The following is a 16,430-nucleotide window of genomic DNA, read 5'->3' on the forward strand; positions in this document are numbered from 1 at the left end:
TATTCACAAAATACACTGTTGTTTATTGCTGGGTTTTATTATCCAGGAGAGGCCCAGGACTGTTCACAGCCGGGGCCTGTGATGAAGGGGATAAGATTAATTAACTCTTCACCCCAAAGAGTGTCAGTAGGCTCAATTAACTTACACTTAAAAGCACTTTGAAACTCTCACATAAAAGTAACAGTATCATTCATTAGTTATTCCAAACCAGTTATTCCAATTTAATGACATTCTTATTCTTCTGTTCATTTCTTATAAAAAACAGCAACCTATAAATGCTAATGAAAGGGGTCCCCTCATTTTTACATTGTCAAGAAAATTGCTAAATAAAGGCCTATACATCACGTATAGTGTAAAAAAATGAAAAAAAAGAAATCAATAAAGTATTGGAAAAAGACTGGAAAATTTAGGAAGATATTGTTGAACTGATCCTCTAGAAAACCGGAAAGTCCTGATTAAGATTTAAACAACAAGAGGTGTCAAGTACTTTAAAGAAATTCATCTTTTTTTTGTTTGTTAGTCTGCTCAGTAATTCTGAAGCTAAGCAGAAACTTCAAAATACCATGGACTTTCTTATATCATTGTATATCTACATACAACAATCCATTCCCCGGGAATTTTCAGTGAAATTTTAAAAGGCAGGAAAAGTGTTCGATATTAACAATGAGATAGGCCATTTGTAGTTTCACAAATATTCTATTGCTAAACAAGATAATAAATTAAGCAAGCTATGCTTTAAATACTGCTCCCAAAAATGAAACATTGGAGAGGATCCTGACCACAGTGCACAGCACAAATGTATTTCCAAACTTGCTGCAAAAACTGGACACTTTAGTTCTTACTGTGAATTTGATGCCTGGTTTTGAATACTTCCGTGCCCATATAGGACACTTTCTCTTGCTTCCCACCATCATATGCAGATACAGACATAAGCGTGGATAAACACATTTTTAATTTTTAAAGACAGAGGAGGGGATTCACATACCTTTCAGCATGGACTCCCAGTTCATAGGAAGCAGTAGTCTATAGGGAACATCCAAGCAGTAAACATCACAGCGCTCCTACTGAACATTTAGCTTAGCTGCACCTTTAATGGCCTTTCTAAGGACTGAGTTGAGGAAAGGAATTAGCTGCAGAGATCAAAAGAACTAGATACATCTTTGAAATGCCTTCACAGTCCAGTATTTTGTTTATGACCAAAGCCCCCAAGTTGAATGTGAAAGCCAGTTTCCATGGACATTTAAATAACACTTTTGTCAGGCTTATCAGAATGACACACTTTGATATTTAGAAGTCTTGCAAGGTCACCTCTCAGCCATCACTGAATTCATTTGTGTCTAGCAATCAACATTTCCTGTAAGGAACAAGAAGTGTTTGTGGCTTGTCCGTGTGACCAAATTGCAAAAGAATTGAAACTGTGCAGTACTGAAGCAAAGCAGATTAACCACGCCAGCAACCTGCGACAGCAAACCTAAACCCTTCGCTATCTCTTCTTCTCTTTGCCTCCTGCTGCCACAGGCTGCCCCACGCACACTGTGCTGCAGGGTGGACTTCAGCGTCCCCTCCTGCTCCTCTCCTCCTTCCCAGGCAAACGCAGCAGGGCAGCAGCTCAGGCTCTGCGTGCTCAGCCAGACACCAGGAGGAGGTCAGCGGGCAGGACAGCACACACTGCCCCATCAGCAGCCCTTCGCCGAGGATGAGGCAGCAAACCGGCATCACGAGTCCCTGGGCTCCGCGCGGCCCACCGGCCAAAACCTGCAATCATTTATTGCTTATCAGCATAGCTGGGTAAAATACTGGGTGCACACATTTTAGTTGTGGTTATCGATTACATCTGATGTCTCAGCTCTGATTTCATATGCAACACAAAAAAGATTGGCTTCAAAACTTGTCATTAGTACGAAATTTCCCGAAACCCTCGAGCTTTCTCCAGTACTTTAACACACTCTCCAGACAGATTATGAGACCTTGCACTGTGCCATTTACACGAGACTGAAGCCCTGACCCTGCAAACACGTGCATCTCCCTTCCCTACTGTGACAGTCCCACTGAAATCAATGGGATTGCTCACTTGGTAAATCACAGACATGTTTGCAGAATTGAGCCCTGAGTTAGTATGTGACACATTTTAAGGAAGCATCATTTCAAGTCGGAAAAATACGGTGTCTTCGGTGCAAGCTTCCTGTCATCGCACTCAGAAATAAAATAAAATAAATAAATCAACAAGAGTAAAAGCTGAAATAAAATTATTGGAAAGAAATTACCAGCAATGAAAATGCTTTTCAAAGTAATGCTTCGATTTCGAAATAGCTATTATAAACATTTGTGCTTGCTATGGCTTGCAGTTAAATTTTAAAAATAGCACTTAAATATGCACGTTAATAACATCCAGAAGGCATTTCTTTCAAGCCTGTTTGGGCTGTTGAAGGGTTTAATTTAACCGCAGCATTCATTTATGTCTAGCAGTTAGAATTTTCTTTTAAGCTCAAAGGAACCAAGAGTTGTAACTATGATCTAATTGGTAAGGAATGAAGAATGTTTTTCATGTTTTATAGACAACATGAGTCCTGATCATTTTACAGCAGTAAATTATAGAGTGCTCAGCTCACTGTGTCTCCCTCTGGAAGTATGGGCCTATACCTCATTAAACTATAAAAATAACTTGCAGCATTCGGCAGCTCCTAGAAAGTTATCCTGCCAAGGTGCGTTATTTTTATATCGCTAATGCACGTTTGCTAGTCAGTCTAGAGAAAGTTAGGTTCTTTATGGCCTCAGACTAAATTAATTTATAGATACATCTACATGTCAGAGGGGACACATGAGGAACCCAAACTGCTAAAGCAAACGATAATTTATTATTGATTTTCAGCTCCTTTTTAAAAGCAGCTACAATTCATTGGTTTCTCGGTTCCTTCCTCTCCGGTACAAATGATCTGTACCATGCTGGTGACGTGACAAAGCAGCTCCTGTGGGTAAGGTAAAGGGCATAAAAGTCAAGAGTGCTTTACTGCTTTTTTGGCCCAAGGCAAATGGTGCATCCCAGAAACACGGAAGGAAAAAAAAATCAGAGGTGGGGATGTTGCGCTTTTTTAAAAAAGTGTGTGAGAGATTAGGCAAAGTGTCTACTTAAAATGAATCATTTGCCTTTGAAATAAAACCTAGCATTTCACACATTTTTTTTAAAGCTATGTAATTGTCATGTGGTTGTGCAGTCTTGCTAAATTTAACTTCAGTCAAGGCAGTACACCACAAATGACAGATTACAGGTCCTTAATCATACGGTAACATCTTTTTTCTTTTTGTCCTCAAAAAAAAAAAATCTCTTTGAAAGGCAAATTTTACAGAATTGCTACTACAACCCCTGAAGTATAGGTTGCCAACCCTTTAAAGAGAGGGTGGAGTTGAATGGGAACAAAAAAGCAGCTCTAGAACCAAGGTAGGAGTAAGCCAGCACTAGGAACAGCTCTTCAAGGAGCCCGGCAGGATGGATAAGACCAATAATCTTTCCTCTCAAGAACAGAGAAATTAACCACAATCATTCACTTTCTTAGCAAAATAACTTAAATAGTCATCAAATAATTCCAGTCTCAGAGTACACAGCTAAACCATTCAACGGTATCTTTTGGGGGAGGACTAAGAAATAAAAAATGATACTAATAATTTAAAAACCTAAGTCCAAAAACAGGCTTCTCTGCATTGAGTCCTTTCCACAGAGAGAGAATGAGAGAGAGAGAGAAAAAAAAGCACTCTGTTGGAAAATTTACCCCTTATTTCTTCTTATCCGGTTTTGATGTCAGTCCCATAGTTCCATTACCTGGTGATGGCAGGTCCAAACTCCTCTCCTCTCTGAGCTGGGGAGCCAGGCTGCAGGCATTTTTTGAACAGGATTTTCTCCTCAGAGCATGATGGGGCAGCTCCCAAGGGTGGAAGCTAGATATGTTGTCACAGGTAGGTTGGCGAAACTCTTTGCATTTTGCTTCTTCCCTTTTGCCCACGTGAACATCCTTCCTCAGAGCTACAGGTGACAACAGCTGCACGGTGCTTCCAGGACTAATTGAACCCTCAAAGCTAAGGGACATAATACGTGGTAGCACTTGATCACCTTTTATCCCAAGGTCATCCACAGCTGACAATGAAGGGGGGGTGGGGGGAGTCACTCAGCTATACCGGATAGAAGGGTAAATTCAAAGCCATATTCAGGCTTAAAATTCCTTTCTATTTGTTTCCTTGTACGAGCTAAGCAACTAAATACGTGTATGGGTATAAGCCTTACTGTCTGTGAGCCATCCCTGAAACTACTAAGTTAGGAAGACAACCCTAAGTGTGACAAAATCCTTCTTTTGACTTCTGCAGACAATGAGCTGCAATACTGGCAACAGCATGTGAGGGGAAAAAAAAGGCTGAATGCAAAGAAATAGAGTACGGAGCGTGCTGCTTGAATTTTACTATGAAGCTTGTTGGTGCAACCCTCTCAGGCTGTACAGAAGAGGAGAGCTGCAAGTAATTCCCTTCTCAGGTTGTGACTTTTCACATGCAGGCTCCTAGATCATTTCTCCTCCTCCAACCTTACAAACAAATGAGAAGATAATGAGCAACATAAATGGGAGAGATGACAACTTTCTCACCTAGCTCACATTGTATCTACCTTCAACACACCCAGAACTGCAGAAAATGGCAGAGCTGTGAAATGAGAAATGAAGAAGAAAATTCTAAATTCACAAAAATATTTACATGCATAAAGAGCAGAAAAGATGCTAGCAGAATCAGAGGGCACACTAAATGACAAAGATCCTGATTTATTAGACATAACAGAACTTGCCTAGACTTGTTATTTTCCGATTATGATTTTTAAATCTACATACAGAAAGAACAGGAAAAGTGGCAATAAATTAGAACAGCCACATTGCAAATGCTAGAGAGCTACTAGGGCTATTGTGGAAAGTCAGTCTTCCTGCAAAACTAGAAGGACCAGAGAGACAGAAACAACCCCTGGCATTCATTGCAGTCGGAAAGCACACGAGAGCAAAGAACTCGTGGGGCTGCACGCCGGGGGTCTGACCTGCAGGACAGCACCCTCCTGGGAAATTTTAAGCACCCCGGCTGATCAGGTGAAATGGAAAGGGGGGAATCAGGACCCAGCTCTGCTTCTCTCTGTAGCCTGGGCTGTAACAGAGCACATGGACATCTCAGTTCCTCATTTCCTTTCATCTTCAAAACAAAGATGATTCAGAGTGTCAAGAGAAAGGCGGAAAATGTTACCAGCTGGGTAACAGAGGAAGAGGAGGGGGAAACATGCTGAAAAGTAGTCCCTAAATTAAACAAAGGACAACTTTGCAGTCCAGAAAGGGAGAGATTTTCCCCAGTTGCTGGTCTATTTACTAGGTAAGAGAAGCTGATCAGGAATGTGGTCTTTTGATCACACAAGACTAGCAAGAAACTACCTCAGGGTTCAAGAATTTGCAGGGCAGAGGGGGAGAAGCGTAGTTAAGAAATCCAGGCGGGCACAGGGCAGGGGTTCAAATGGCCGGAACAGCAGCTGGCGGCTCAAATCCAAGTTAAAGCGTCCACGGGGTAGGACTCGGAGAGCAGCTTATATGAGTACACTGCGCATGTACAGAAGCAAATTTCTTAAAATCAGGTTTCATACTACTAAGCAGGATAATAACACACAGCTTCTCCCATCACAAGGACTGATAGTCTCTGTCTCCATTTAGACCTATTACTGCAAAAACACACATACTTAAAATCGTAAAATTATCTTTTTCTTTCCCCTCAACACAAGCGATATAAATCCTACTGCTTTATTCTTCAGCAGTTCAGTAGGCAGAGGTCTCTGCAAATAATCTCCCTTTCTTTTGTAACCCTTTAAATTGAAGATATTTGCCTTATACAGAATGTGATCTGTTTTTGATGTGGTAAAGGAGTGAAAAGTATTGCCCAATTGAAAGAGTTGTGAAAAGAACCACAGTGTGAAAGTTTGGATCCCAAACATATCTAGATTCACAGGAGTGGCACTCAACCACATATAAAAGTTATAGATGACTGTAATTACCCAAAGCACTTAAGTACCAACAGGAGATAGGAGAAAGTACATATAAATTTAGAGAAACTTGATTAATATTGGCTCAGCATTACAAAGTGTAACCATCAAGTATGATCCAATATAATTATGGTTTGCAAAACTGTAATTTACTCAAATTTGAAAAGGCAATGATACAGTATGTCATAAAAATATACAGATGCTGCCACTAAAATAATTTCAGTGCTGTAGCTCTTAAAGTATTTTGTATTTAATTTTCTTTAAGCCTGTGTATTTGTAATCTATCTGAAAATTCAGTGTGAATGAGTCTGAAATAAGTCCTGTTCCAGCTGAGCTAAATGTCTGTTGAATTTTAATGAGACAGATTGTCTCTTTTAATGTGTTTTTGTACAAACTGATTATATTAAAGTATGCTGTAATTGAATTATATGTTAGGCTATTATTTAGAATTACTTGTTATGTTATTAGACCTAGGTTCCTGCATAAACATTGCAATTTCTAAATATTTGAAATAGCGTCATTTGGATTAGAAATAGGTAAATTACATAAAATCAACTTGTTTGTGTTATTCAAAAGTGAAAGTGTATGTCATTTTTGGATTTTTCACCCTTTTTTATTTGCATTTTTCCTTTTATTCTACATAGACTGCTCTCATGCTCAGGAAAAAGAAAGAAGGCCAAAGACGTTTAAAGTCATCTCGGTCGAAGACAAACTGTTATCTTTACATCCATTATCATTATTAGAGATCATTTTTTCACAGCTCCAAAATTCTCCCCAGTGGGCAGTAGTCCATCTTACTAAACTACCTACCCATAATTCAACCCAATTTCATGCAATTGTCTGTCTTTGCTCATGAAAGTCCCGCTCTGAACTACAATGGAGACTATTTTCCCTCGCCTCCAGGGAGGGAGCTAATTTTGTTGGCTGCCTCCTTTCCATTCATCTTCTTGTGAATAATGAAGGGCTTGCCTTTTTCCCTCTGCTACCCGTTTACCCATTTTCAGAAATCTGAACGCCAATTCAGTGCAAAGCACTAAATTAGTACAAATGCTAAAATCCCTGGCTAAAAAGCTATTCATTCTCATGCAAACTCAGAAACAGCTTTCAACAGTCACAGTAACAACTGACAGTTCTTGCAGCCACAGGTTTCTAGGTTTCAAGAAAGATGACAAAAACTAAGATTCAAGTCTCATGGAATAAGTCTATATTCAGAGTCATACTTCACTAATGTCCTTGAAGCAGCTCATCTTTTCTTATGGTGGCACTCAAACCAAGAAAACACAAGAAATAAGAAAATGAAATTGTTTGAGGTCTCTCTTTACTCTGTCATACTCAAAATAACATTTCAATTGTTCACACGCTATGAATGATCAGATTCTGTACTGGGCAGAGAATTCCTCCAATTCAAGTTATTTGGGGGATTTTAAGCAACCAGTAATGACCGCTGCCATAGAAAGAACAACAGTCTGAATGGACTAATTCAGATTAGTTCAGTTCTTGCTGATTTGCCATGAAAAGTTTGATGAATAGCGGCAAGAGGAAAACAAATCATTTAGCCGAGGGAACTAATTTGCTATACTAATGAATTAATTTTCAATAAAATAAACTCTGTACCTAGATCTCAGTCAAAACACCCATAATTCTCACAGAGAATCTACAGACAAGGTAAGTGAACATGATACCATTTTACCTGCACCGACAAACCATTTATAACACACTTGAAGCTTTTGACTCTCATTCAGTTATGGGCCATAAAAGGTCTAATTTAAAAGTGATATATGCTGTCTTATTTCCATTTACATTACTAGAGTAAACAAAGATTCTTGTTATGAAGGATGGCTATCTTTAATGATTGCCAAGAGTATTCTTTGATATTTTATAAACAACAAAAAAATTACAGTAAGTCAACTTTTCAAAGCGCAGAATGAAGCTAGCTTCTGCATGATTGCATAAAAAGGGGGAGAACATTTGACCAACAGATTGCAGAAAAAAGGCTCTTTGTATGAAAGTTACAAACATTGAGTTATCTTAACATTTTGTAAAGGGTGTGATTCAGTGCTCCAGCAATGCTGTCTTCCAATAAAAGCTGACACGTTACAGCTTCCAGCAAGCCACAGAAACTCAGAAGGGCAAGATTCTACTATTTCCTCCACACTGCATTCAGCAGGGAATACAAAAATTTCATCCTGAATGAAAACAAATTGCACTGCGTCCCTCCAATCTTAAGGAATTGGCATAACTATAGATGTATTCAGGTCTCATAAGCTCCTTTAGGTGAAGACAGTTTCTCTGTGCAGCACCTAACAATACACTGGAATCATGACTCATGTTCTTTGTTACCACCATAAAATAAGTAAGTAATAATTTCTTGTATATAGATCTACCAATAATGCATACGTATTTTTCCATATATCACATCTATAACATGTTCAATTACACTCTGCTCATTTTCTCTTTTACACCGGAACAGCTACATTATTTTCAAGAAACTACTCCTAATTTGCATATATCATTTAAATAACAATGTATCCTATGCTGTAAAATATACAATGGACTTACATCTTTACCACTGTCTCAAGTGCGACCCCTTCTCCAAAACCTGGCTACATGCATAGGCAATGCAAAAAGTTCAGAGAGCCTACTGACTCAGGCCCTAGTGGTTAGGCTTGGAAACAGGTTGCAAAATCAAGTGCCCCTCATTGAAATGCCTTGTCTGCAGCATTTAGAACTGCGGGAAATCAGCTCTGCCACCTGAGCTGGCCTCAGCTGCCAGGGCACCACATGAAGATAGATGTGATCACTTAAGGAGGTACAATAGGGAGCTCTCTTCTGCTCTGCTTTCATCTCACTGCCTGATCTCAGATCAAAGCAGGGAGGCAAGCAGAGCAGGGGCATGTCTACACAGGGACGTTACATCAATCTAGTTTGTTCACTCTACGTTACATCAATCTAGTTTGTTCACTCTAAGTGCAGCAATTTAAATACATCCAACTGAAAGGCTTTTGCACCAGTTTGTCATGCCGGCTTAAAATACCTTCCTTATTAATCATAACATCCAAACAGCTCTGTGCTTGTCTGAATTGACTGCCCCAACTTCTCAGCCAATATTTCATGGCTCAGTGTTTACAACTCTACCCTATGACTCTTCCTGCACTGTAGGAGGTCCACTTGAAATTACAGAAATTTGTGGGCAGAGGAGCAAAACAGTATCAAATCAATGAACTCCTTGAAATCTTTTCCTGGCATCCATTAACATCTTCAAAAGCATTACTCAACTGCCGTCATGCAGCATGGATGATTCATTACTTAACATTATGATTATCGTAATATAAACAAAATCGCACACACACATGCACATTTGCTGTAGCACCAGTGGATAGATTTTCCTTTCTGCAGAAATAGGATGACTACTGGCATGGTTTCAATATGGCAAAACTTCCTCAGAGTCCTCTCTGGGCAGAGCTCACAAGGAGCTGCTGCAGACAAACACCAACATAAAGCTTCTCCTTGGTTTACGGGAGCACTGTGCTCCCACAGACACAAAGTTCAACACCCACAGCCATCACCAGGCACTAGCTGATTAGTTTGATGTTGGGAGATCGCCTGTTGGAGCTTTGTTTTGTTATCAGACAGGACAAGAGTCTCCAGGTGCCATTGCGTTGTCCCAGCGCTTAGGAGATTCATCATGGTTTTGCACACACAAGCTTTCCGAACTGCAGAGGCGTGAGTATTGCGACATGTACAGGTTTTCCTCGTATGCTATAGCAAGCTGGAGACTTTAGCAGTAGGTTTTTTGTCTTGATCCTTCAATGGAAAGTCATAAATAACAGAACTGGGTGTTCTGAAGAGGTACATAATGCTAAAATATTCAGAAACAGAAGTCTGCTTGAACATGGGAACGTAAGCCCCCACAATGATTAGGAACACAAATGAAGTTATTCTTCCTGTCACTCCAAGAGTACAAGTTTCTACTAACATTTTGATTTTGACAGATTGAAATTTCCAAGCAAAGTCAGTTGCATGAGAAGTGTTCTAATCATATCTAGTACAATACAAATCTATCTCTGAAAGATAATTATCTTAAGGACAGCATAGTGAATTGTCATTAAAAATGCTCTAGGAGAAACTAATATCATGAGATTAAGTTAAACAGGGTCCATTTTTCATCTCTGCTACTGAAATACATGCAAATAAGGAGCCATTATGGGCTTTAATAAGATCAATATATTTCTTTAAATTATTCAATTTTCCTACAGGCTTTGAAAACACTTAATCTCAACTACCTACATGCACAGTGTGCTTGGAACAAGAAAAGAACACATTCTGCTCACTGATTAGGAAAGCCACAAGCTTCCCACGTTTCACAGCTGAAAACAAACATTCTGATGATATTCTTTGAAACTTCATGGACATATTTGGGAAACCCAAGTCACTCATAGTGTCAGGAATATGTGCAAATGATGTATGATGTGATACGACCCAAAGACAGCATCAATTAAATGCAAGTCATTTATTAGCAAATAGGTCTATTTTCTCTTTCCAGAATAACAAGTTTACTTAGTCCTCCATGGATAGAAAGATATCTCAAATGGCATGGTTACTTGGTTATTTGCCTCTCTGTTGTCAACCCACATCCCGCATGTACCACACATCTGAGAAGGTGGACAACTATCACTTGGGAGCTAGACTGATATAAAATTATTTCCAGCAGTTCAGTAAGTATTTATTACCATTACTTTCAGTAAAAATACTTTTCCCCTTCTTACCCAATTATAGTCGACCTGAACAAGGAAGATCCCATTGGCTCCTATTAGTTGAGCCACCAAAAATGCATATTTTGACAAAACTCATTACAGACTTAAATATGTTTCCACAGTCTACTATAAAATTTATGAGTACATTTAAATTTTGAAAGAGAAATGTAAAGTGGTTGAAGAAAACATTTATTAAATTGTATATTTGATGACCAACAAACAAAATAACCCAGAGACAAGAGAGCTGGAAAATTATATTCAATTAAAACTGCCTTTTTCTCTATTGAGGGATATATTTAATCTGCTTTACAGCCTCTTTAAATTTAAATTAAATGGAACAACACAGAGAGGAATATTTTTATAACAAAAATATGCCCTTTGAGTTAATGTTAATGATATCAACTATATTTTTGACGTAATTTCTTATCTTGTTTTAATACTTTACCTGTTGTCGCTGTTGGTCCCAAGAGCCATTTACTCCTCAACTCTTAACAAGACCTGCAAGCCAATTAGTAAACAAACAAACAAAGCTTTTTTCATTTATAAAACATGCATGCCAGGAGTCATTTGAACTTCCTTTTTCTTCCCTACAAGTGGGAACGTAATTAGGTCAATTGTACATGCAACAGAGTACAGTTACATGACATATCAAAAACTAGAGATGTCATGCAAGCAGCAACAAACATATGAGAATTGCCTAAGTAAAACTACAAAAATCAAAATTTTCTCAAATGTTTGACTGGGTCAAGTTGCATTATGTCCTCGGACATAACCTAATCTGACACATAAAAAGCTTACATGGAAGACTTCACTAAACTAAAAGTGACATTGTGGAAAGTGGGGAGGATAGGAAAAAACAGGCAGACAGAAATAGATTTTTGAAAAACTGCAATGGGTTTTGCTGTGTGAAGAAAAGAATCTCAACATCGCTTAGTGATTTACTCTTCAGCGTTCCTTGGACAAGGTATGAAGAGGCCACACAAGGCTTTCTCCAGTCAGAGCTCTCTAGGTAATCTTCATCGCAGATAAGTATTACAGCACTACTACAGCTTCTAAACAGAGAGCAGAAATCTCTGCTCAACAGAACATTAAGGGCTATTCTGAAATACAAATAGAGAATATGGAAACCTGTCTCAGAGTAGAGTAATCACTCCATTCCTATCCTCCTTCAAAAGCCTTGGCTGCACTTCATCTTTTCATGGCTCTGGATCTCCGCTTAGGTCAGTTATCTCATTAAACGTTGGACTTCTAGAAAGACACAAAAACAGAACAATTTGGGGTAGAAGTCCTTTAAATGACAACTTGCCTATGACAAAAATATTTCTGAAAGCAAAAAGGTTGCGGGGGGGAAATGGGTCTTCCATATTAAACAATAAAAAATAAACAAAGTAAAGCCAGTAAAAACTATGTACAGAACAGGATCTAGAAGAACAGACTTTCCACTTTAATATTTTAAGATAGTTAACCTTAGGTATCCGAAGAACTATGTTCCAATTTAGAGTATATTGGAACAGAAGAGAAAGCAATTCTCACACATATATCTATCAAAGCAATCAAACCCTTTGAACACAAAAATCACTTCTTTCAGAGCACAGATGAACTGTCATTAGTGGTCATTAGGAAGAACAAGAGCCACAGTTTTTATGAACTGAATATGCAAAAGCATACATGTGTCATTTACAAAGATCATTGTATTTTGTGCAGTCACAGTAAAAGTTAACCCATCAGTGGCATACAAAGTTTCAACAGAAAAAAAATGTTGAATCTCCAGAGAGATATATTTTTACCTTTCTATCATATTTTAAGACCATACAATAAATAAGTTATTCTAATTCAAACTCATTTTGATGACAGACCTGCATAATCTATTTACAAAATACATATTTTGGACATTTTCACCTTCTACATTAGTCAAGCAATCTCTTCTAGGATACGTTTCTACCTTAACCTTTGACAAGCGCAGCTTAAAATATCAATATGCATAGCACTTTGCTAATACTACTTGTAGAAACGTGCCTAGTAAAATTATTCTTAAACCAGTGACCTTCAGATTGAAATAGGCCATGATAGTAGCCCTCACATAATATGGAAGTGATTTCACGTCACTAAAAACCCTGAGAGAAAGCCTAGTTTCAATTTCTTCAGGGACAGAAATTATTCACTTAACGATTGGTTTGAAGTTGTAACTTATGTGGAATTAGCAAGCCATTTAAAGCTGAAAAATGCAAATATGATACAAAGAAGATACTGATTATAATGATTTGTTAACCTTTCCTTCTCCAAATGCGTGAGGTGACTTGGAAATAATCCTGTGTCTTTTCAAATTAGTTCACAGTCACAGCTTTTTTCAGGTTTTGACATTTAATATTTTCGTACATTCTCTCAAGTAAGCCAAACACTCATCATGCTTACTTGGTGGGTCAGTGCTGCTCTCCCATATTTCTAAAGAACAGCCAAACTTCTACTTCTTGCCAGGAGAAATTTTAGGATCAGAAGCTAATGACAAATAAACTTCAGTAGGTCAGTAATTGTCATAAGTTATTATTTGAAATGGATCTTGCTGCCCCAGAGATCTCTCTCTGCAAGCACGGAATATTTATTTTTTCAGTACCAGTCATAATCATTAAGGAAAAATGGATACATTGGCTCTCTTGGATGCACCATTTTTACAACAGTCTTGCAAAAATCAATCTAAAATTACAAACAAAACAAAATACTCTCATTCAATTATTTTTGATGTATCAAATATTTGCAAGTAAAAATAAGTTATTTGTCTGATGTTGACAATATTCATTTAGTATAGATTCCAGTAAAAACAAGTAGGAGAAAAAAAACTTATCAAAAGCTAAGCATATAAGGATGTATACAACATATTTAGGTTTTCAAACAAATTTCCCTTAGTAGATCAAAAGATAAAAAATCTTTGATGAGAGTTAAACTACAGATGGTGTCCGTCATGGTTGCATGTGCTGCTTTAACTTTAGCAACCCAACAGCGTTGTTTCCCCACGAAAAAATCTCTTGTTAGAGCCTGGATCTGCCTGCCAGAACTCATAATTAATTGAAACTTTCACGTCTCTAGTAGGACAGTGAAACGTGTTCCCAGTTCCCCCCAAAAGCTTAAAAACGAGCAGTCAGATGATGCTAAGATCACAGAGAAAGAATCAGTTAGGCATCGACTTCTCCGCAAACAAACACCATGGACAGGCACAGAACAGGGCACACCCAAGTCTATTAACAATTAACCTTCCTCAAAATCTAACTTTCGGTGTTTTGAATGATGCTCTGAGGCCATAATAACATCCTTCTCATCAAGATAAACCCCAGATCAGCAACACCGAGATATAAGTTTTGGCAAGAAGCATCAGCAAAGGGCTATTCTGCCCGGAGCACCAGAGAAGCAGGGTGGATCTATTTGCTCCCCGGCACTTTCAGCTTAACAAACAGCACTGCTTGGTGTATCACATTGCAATTTGTTTTGCTGTTGTGAGCGAGTCAATAACCTCTGCAGCTGCGGAAGCAGCAAACGCTTTGGGCAGAAGGCTTAGATAAAAAGAAAAGACAACGGTTCTGCTGTTCCTGGAGAGCAAGAGATCTCAAATCCACGCAGAGATCAGTGTCCTTCCAGCATAATGTAATCAGCCTGGAAACCTGCAAGCTCAGAGGATTGTAAAGGCCGAGGCAGCTACACATGGATCCTTGGGCAAAACCAAGAGAATGAAGATGTGGTTATTTTCATTAAACAATTTGTTATTGGGGATTAAGCTTATTATTCTTTAGTGCTACTATTCCTATACAGATGGCAATGTAAACTATGACAGACAGGATAATATTATGAGAAGATAATTTCACGATAATTTTTAATGTTACCTAGTCCCAAACATTAGAACAAAATTTATCATGAGAAAACTTTGCTAACTTTTTAGTAATACCCATGATGTTGACTACAGCTTCTGTGTTTCAGTCCAAAAAATGCAAACTATTTCCTGATAGATTAAAATGCACTTGTAGTTTGCATTAACCATGAAAAATGCAAACATACGTGGAAAGAAAGGCTGAGAAATTTTCCCCACATCATTCCATGATGCATCTTTGAGTTGCACAGCTCAGTTGATTGAGATGGATTATTTCAATTAAGCTACATCTGTCTAAATACACTGTTTTTGCAGGGGGCACCTGGTGGCATGGCTATGCGTTGCCTTACAAGTTCTTTTTCTAGACAGGTGAGCTGTGTTTGCTTTACACAAAAATATCAAGTCATTACTGTTTTTCTGATTCGCATTTCTTTGGAAGAGCAGGGCAGGTTTCTGTGTGTTTTAGCCTTTCATTTGAGGCAATTCCCCCAACAGAAGTGCTCCGGAGGAACTGGGCAGTCGGGTCTGCAATCACCTGTGCTAAAGGATGAGCACATCCGCTCTTCATAAGCTAGTTGCATAAAGATCGCATCCAGGCTCAGTATCACTAATTTCTCCAACATAAGTATAGCTTTTGCCATGCCCCAGTTTCTGCCATCATTTATTGGAGGGTGACAGTGTGATCGTAAAAAGGAAAGTGTGTATAACATATGTTAAAGCATTCATATGTAATTTCTATTCAAATAAGCATTTTTTCTTCTTCTTGTTAAATGCGAGCATTGGTCTGAGACCGTACTCAAACACAGCAGCACAGATCATTTTGATTATTTTGCTGGGAGAAAAAATAGCTATTGCTTGCCACCCACAGGGGAAAAAATCTCTGATAAATTCAGATCTAGTGCAAGTACAACTCCCACAGATATCACCACACTAAATTCATTAGTGAGAAGACTTCTAGAATGAGTTACATATCCAGCATTACCGAGTGAGAAAAAGGGGGTAAGTGGGAAAGTAATATCATTTGCACTGATAAAGTAGCAGTATAAAGGCAATGGTAATCTACACAAAACCAGACTAGATGAGGATGTAAAGTAGCAAATAAGTACTGTAACCCTCTGGAAGCTTCATTAGTCAGATTCCCCCCGCCCTGCTTTTTCTCCCACCCTTGAAAAACACATGTAAGATGATTGAAAGGAACCCAAATCATTCTTCAGAAATACTCACCATTTTCATTTTAAAAATTCACTCTAAAGGTGAGCTATAGGCATAATTATTATTTTTAAAGGATCTAAACATATTTCAAAGTTAAGTGCAGTAATGCAGTAACCATGCAATAAGAGTACATTGGCAGGAATAACAGTTCCTTCTTGTTTAAAAAAGCATTACCTATTGCATAATTTTATTTTTTTTTTTTAATTTTCCATTTGCACAGTAAGTCTGTGGGCTTTGGAAGTGAGTAACATTCTAAATACAGAGTTTACACCAAGTCAAAATGTGGCACTGTATCAACCCTCATTTCAAACTCATCTAACGGGTTAAAAACTGGAGATTTGGGGTTTGATTCTTGATTTGAAACCTAAGAATTTTGTTCCTAATGTTAGTAGAAATGCACGAGTCCTCTGTTAAAATTTATTCTATTTAATCTTCAAGGTCCATCCCCAGCATTCATTATTACTTCCAATATCTTTCTCTCACCAGAAGAAACAATCCTTTAACACAGCAAAAATCATGTGAACAAACCCAGACCTGCTTTCATTAGATTACATAAAAGAATAAATATCCA

General features: G+C 38.2%; 1 long non-coding RNA gene across 2 annotated transcripts in view; it reads right to left on the minus strand.

The window, feature by feature from the left end:
- Nucleotides 1-10,870: 10,870 nt before the first annotated feature.
- The window catches only part of LOC112992359 (uncharacterized), a 95,418-nt gene continuing 89,858 nt past the window's right edge, over nt 10,871-16,430 (minus strand). Inside the window, exons 3-4 of one of the 2 annotated variants that reach the window (XR_010385694.1) lie at nt 11,923-12,042; nt 10,871-11,292 (exon numbers count right to left, since the gene is read on the minus strand). This is a non-coding gene — a long non-coding RNA (uncharacterized LOC112992359). Of the gene's footprint in view, nt 12,043-16,430 lie in introns of both variants that reach the window. The other variant, XR_010385693.1, reaches the window with a different exon arrangement.

This window comes from Dromaius novaehollandiae, chromosome W (genome assembly GCF_036370855.1).
Source record: "Dromaius novaehollandiae isolate bDroNov1 chromosome W, bDroNov1.hap1, whole genome shotgun sequence".
In the NCBI taxonomy this organism is placed as follows: Eukaryota; Metazoa; Chordata; class Aves; order Casuariiformes; family Dromaiidae; genus Dromaius; species Dromaius novaehollandiae.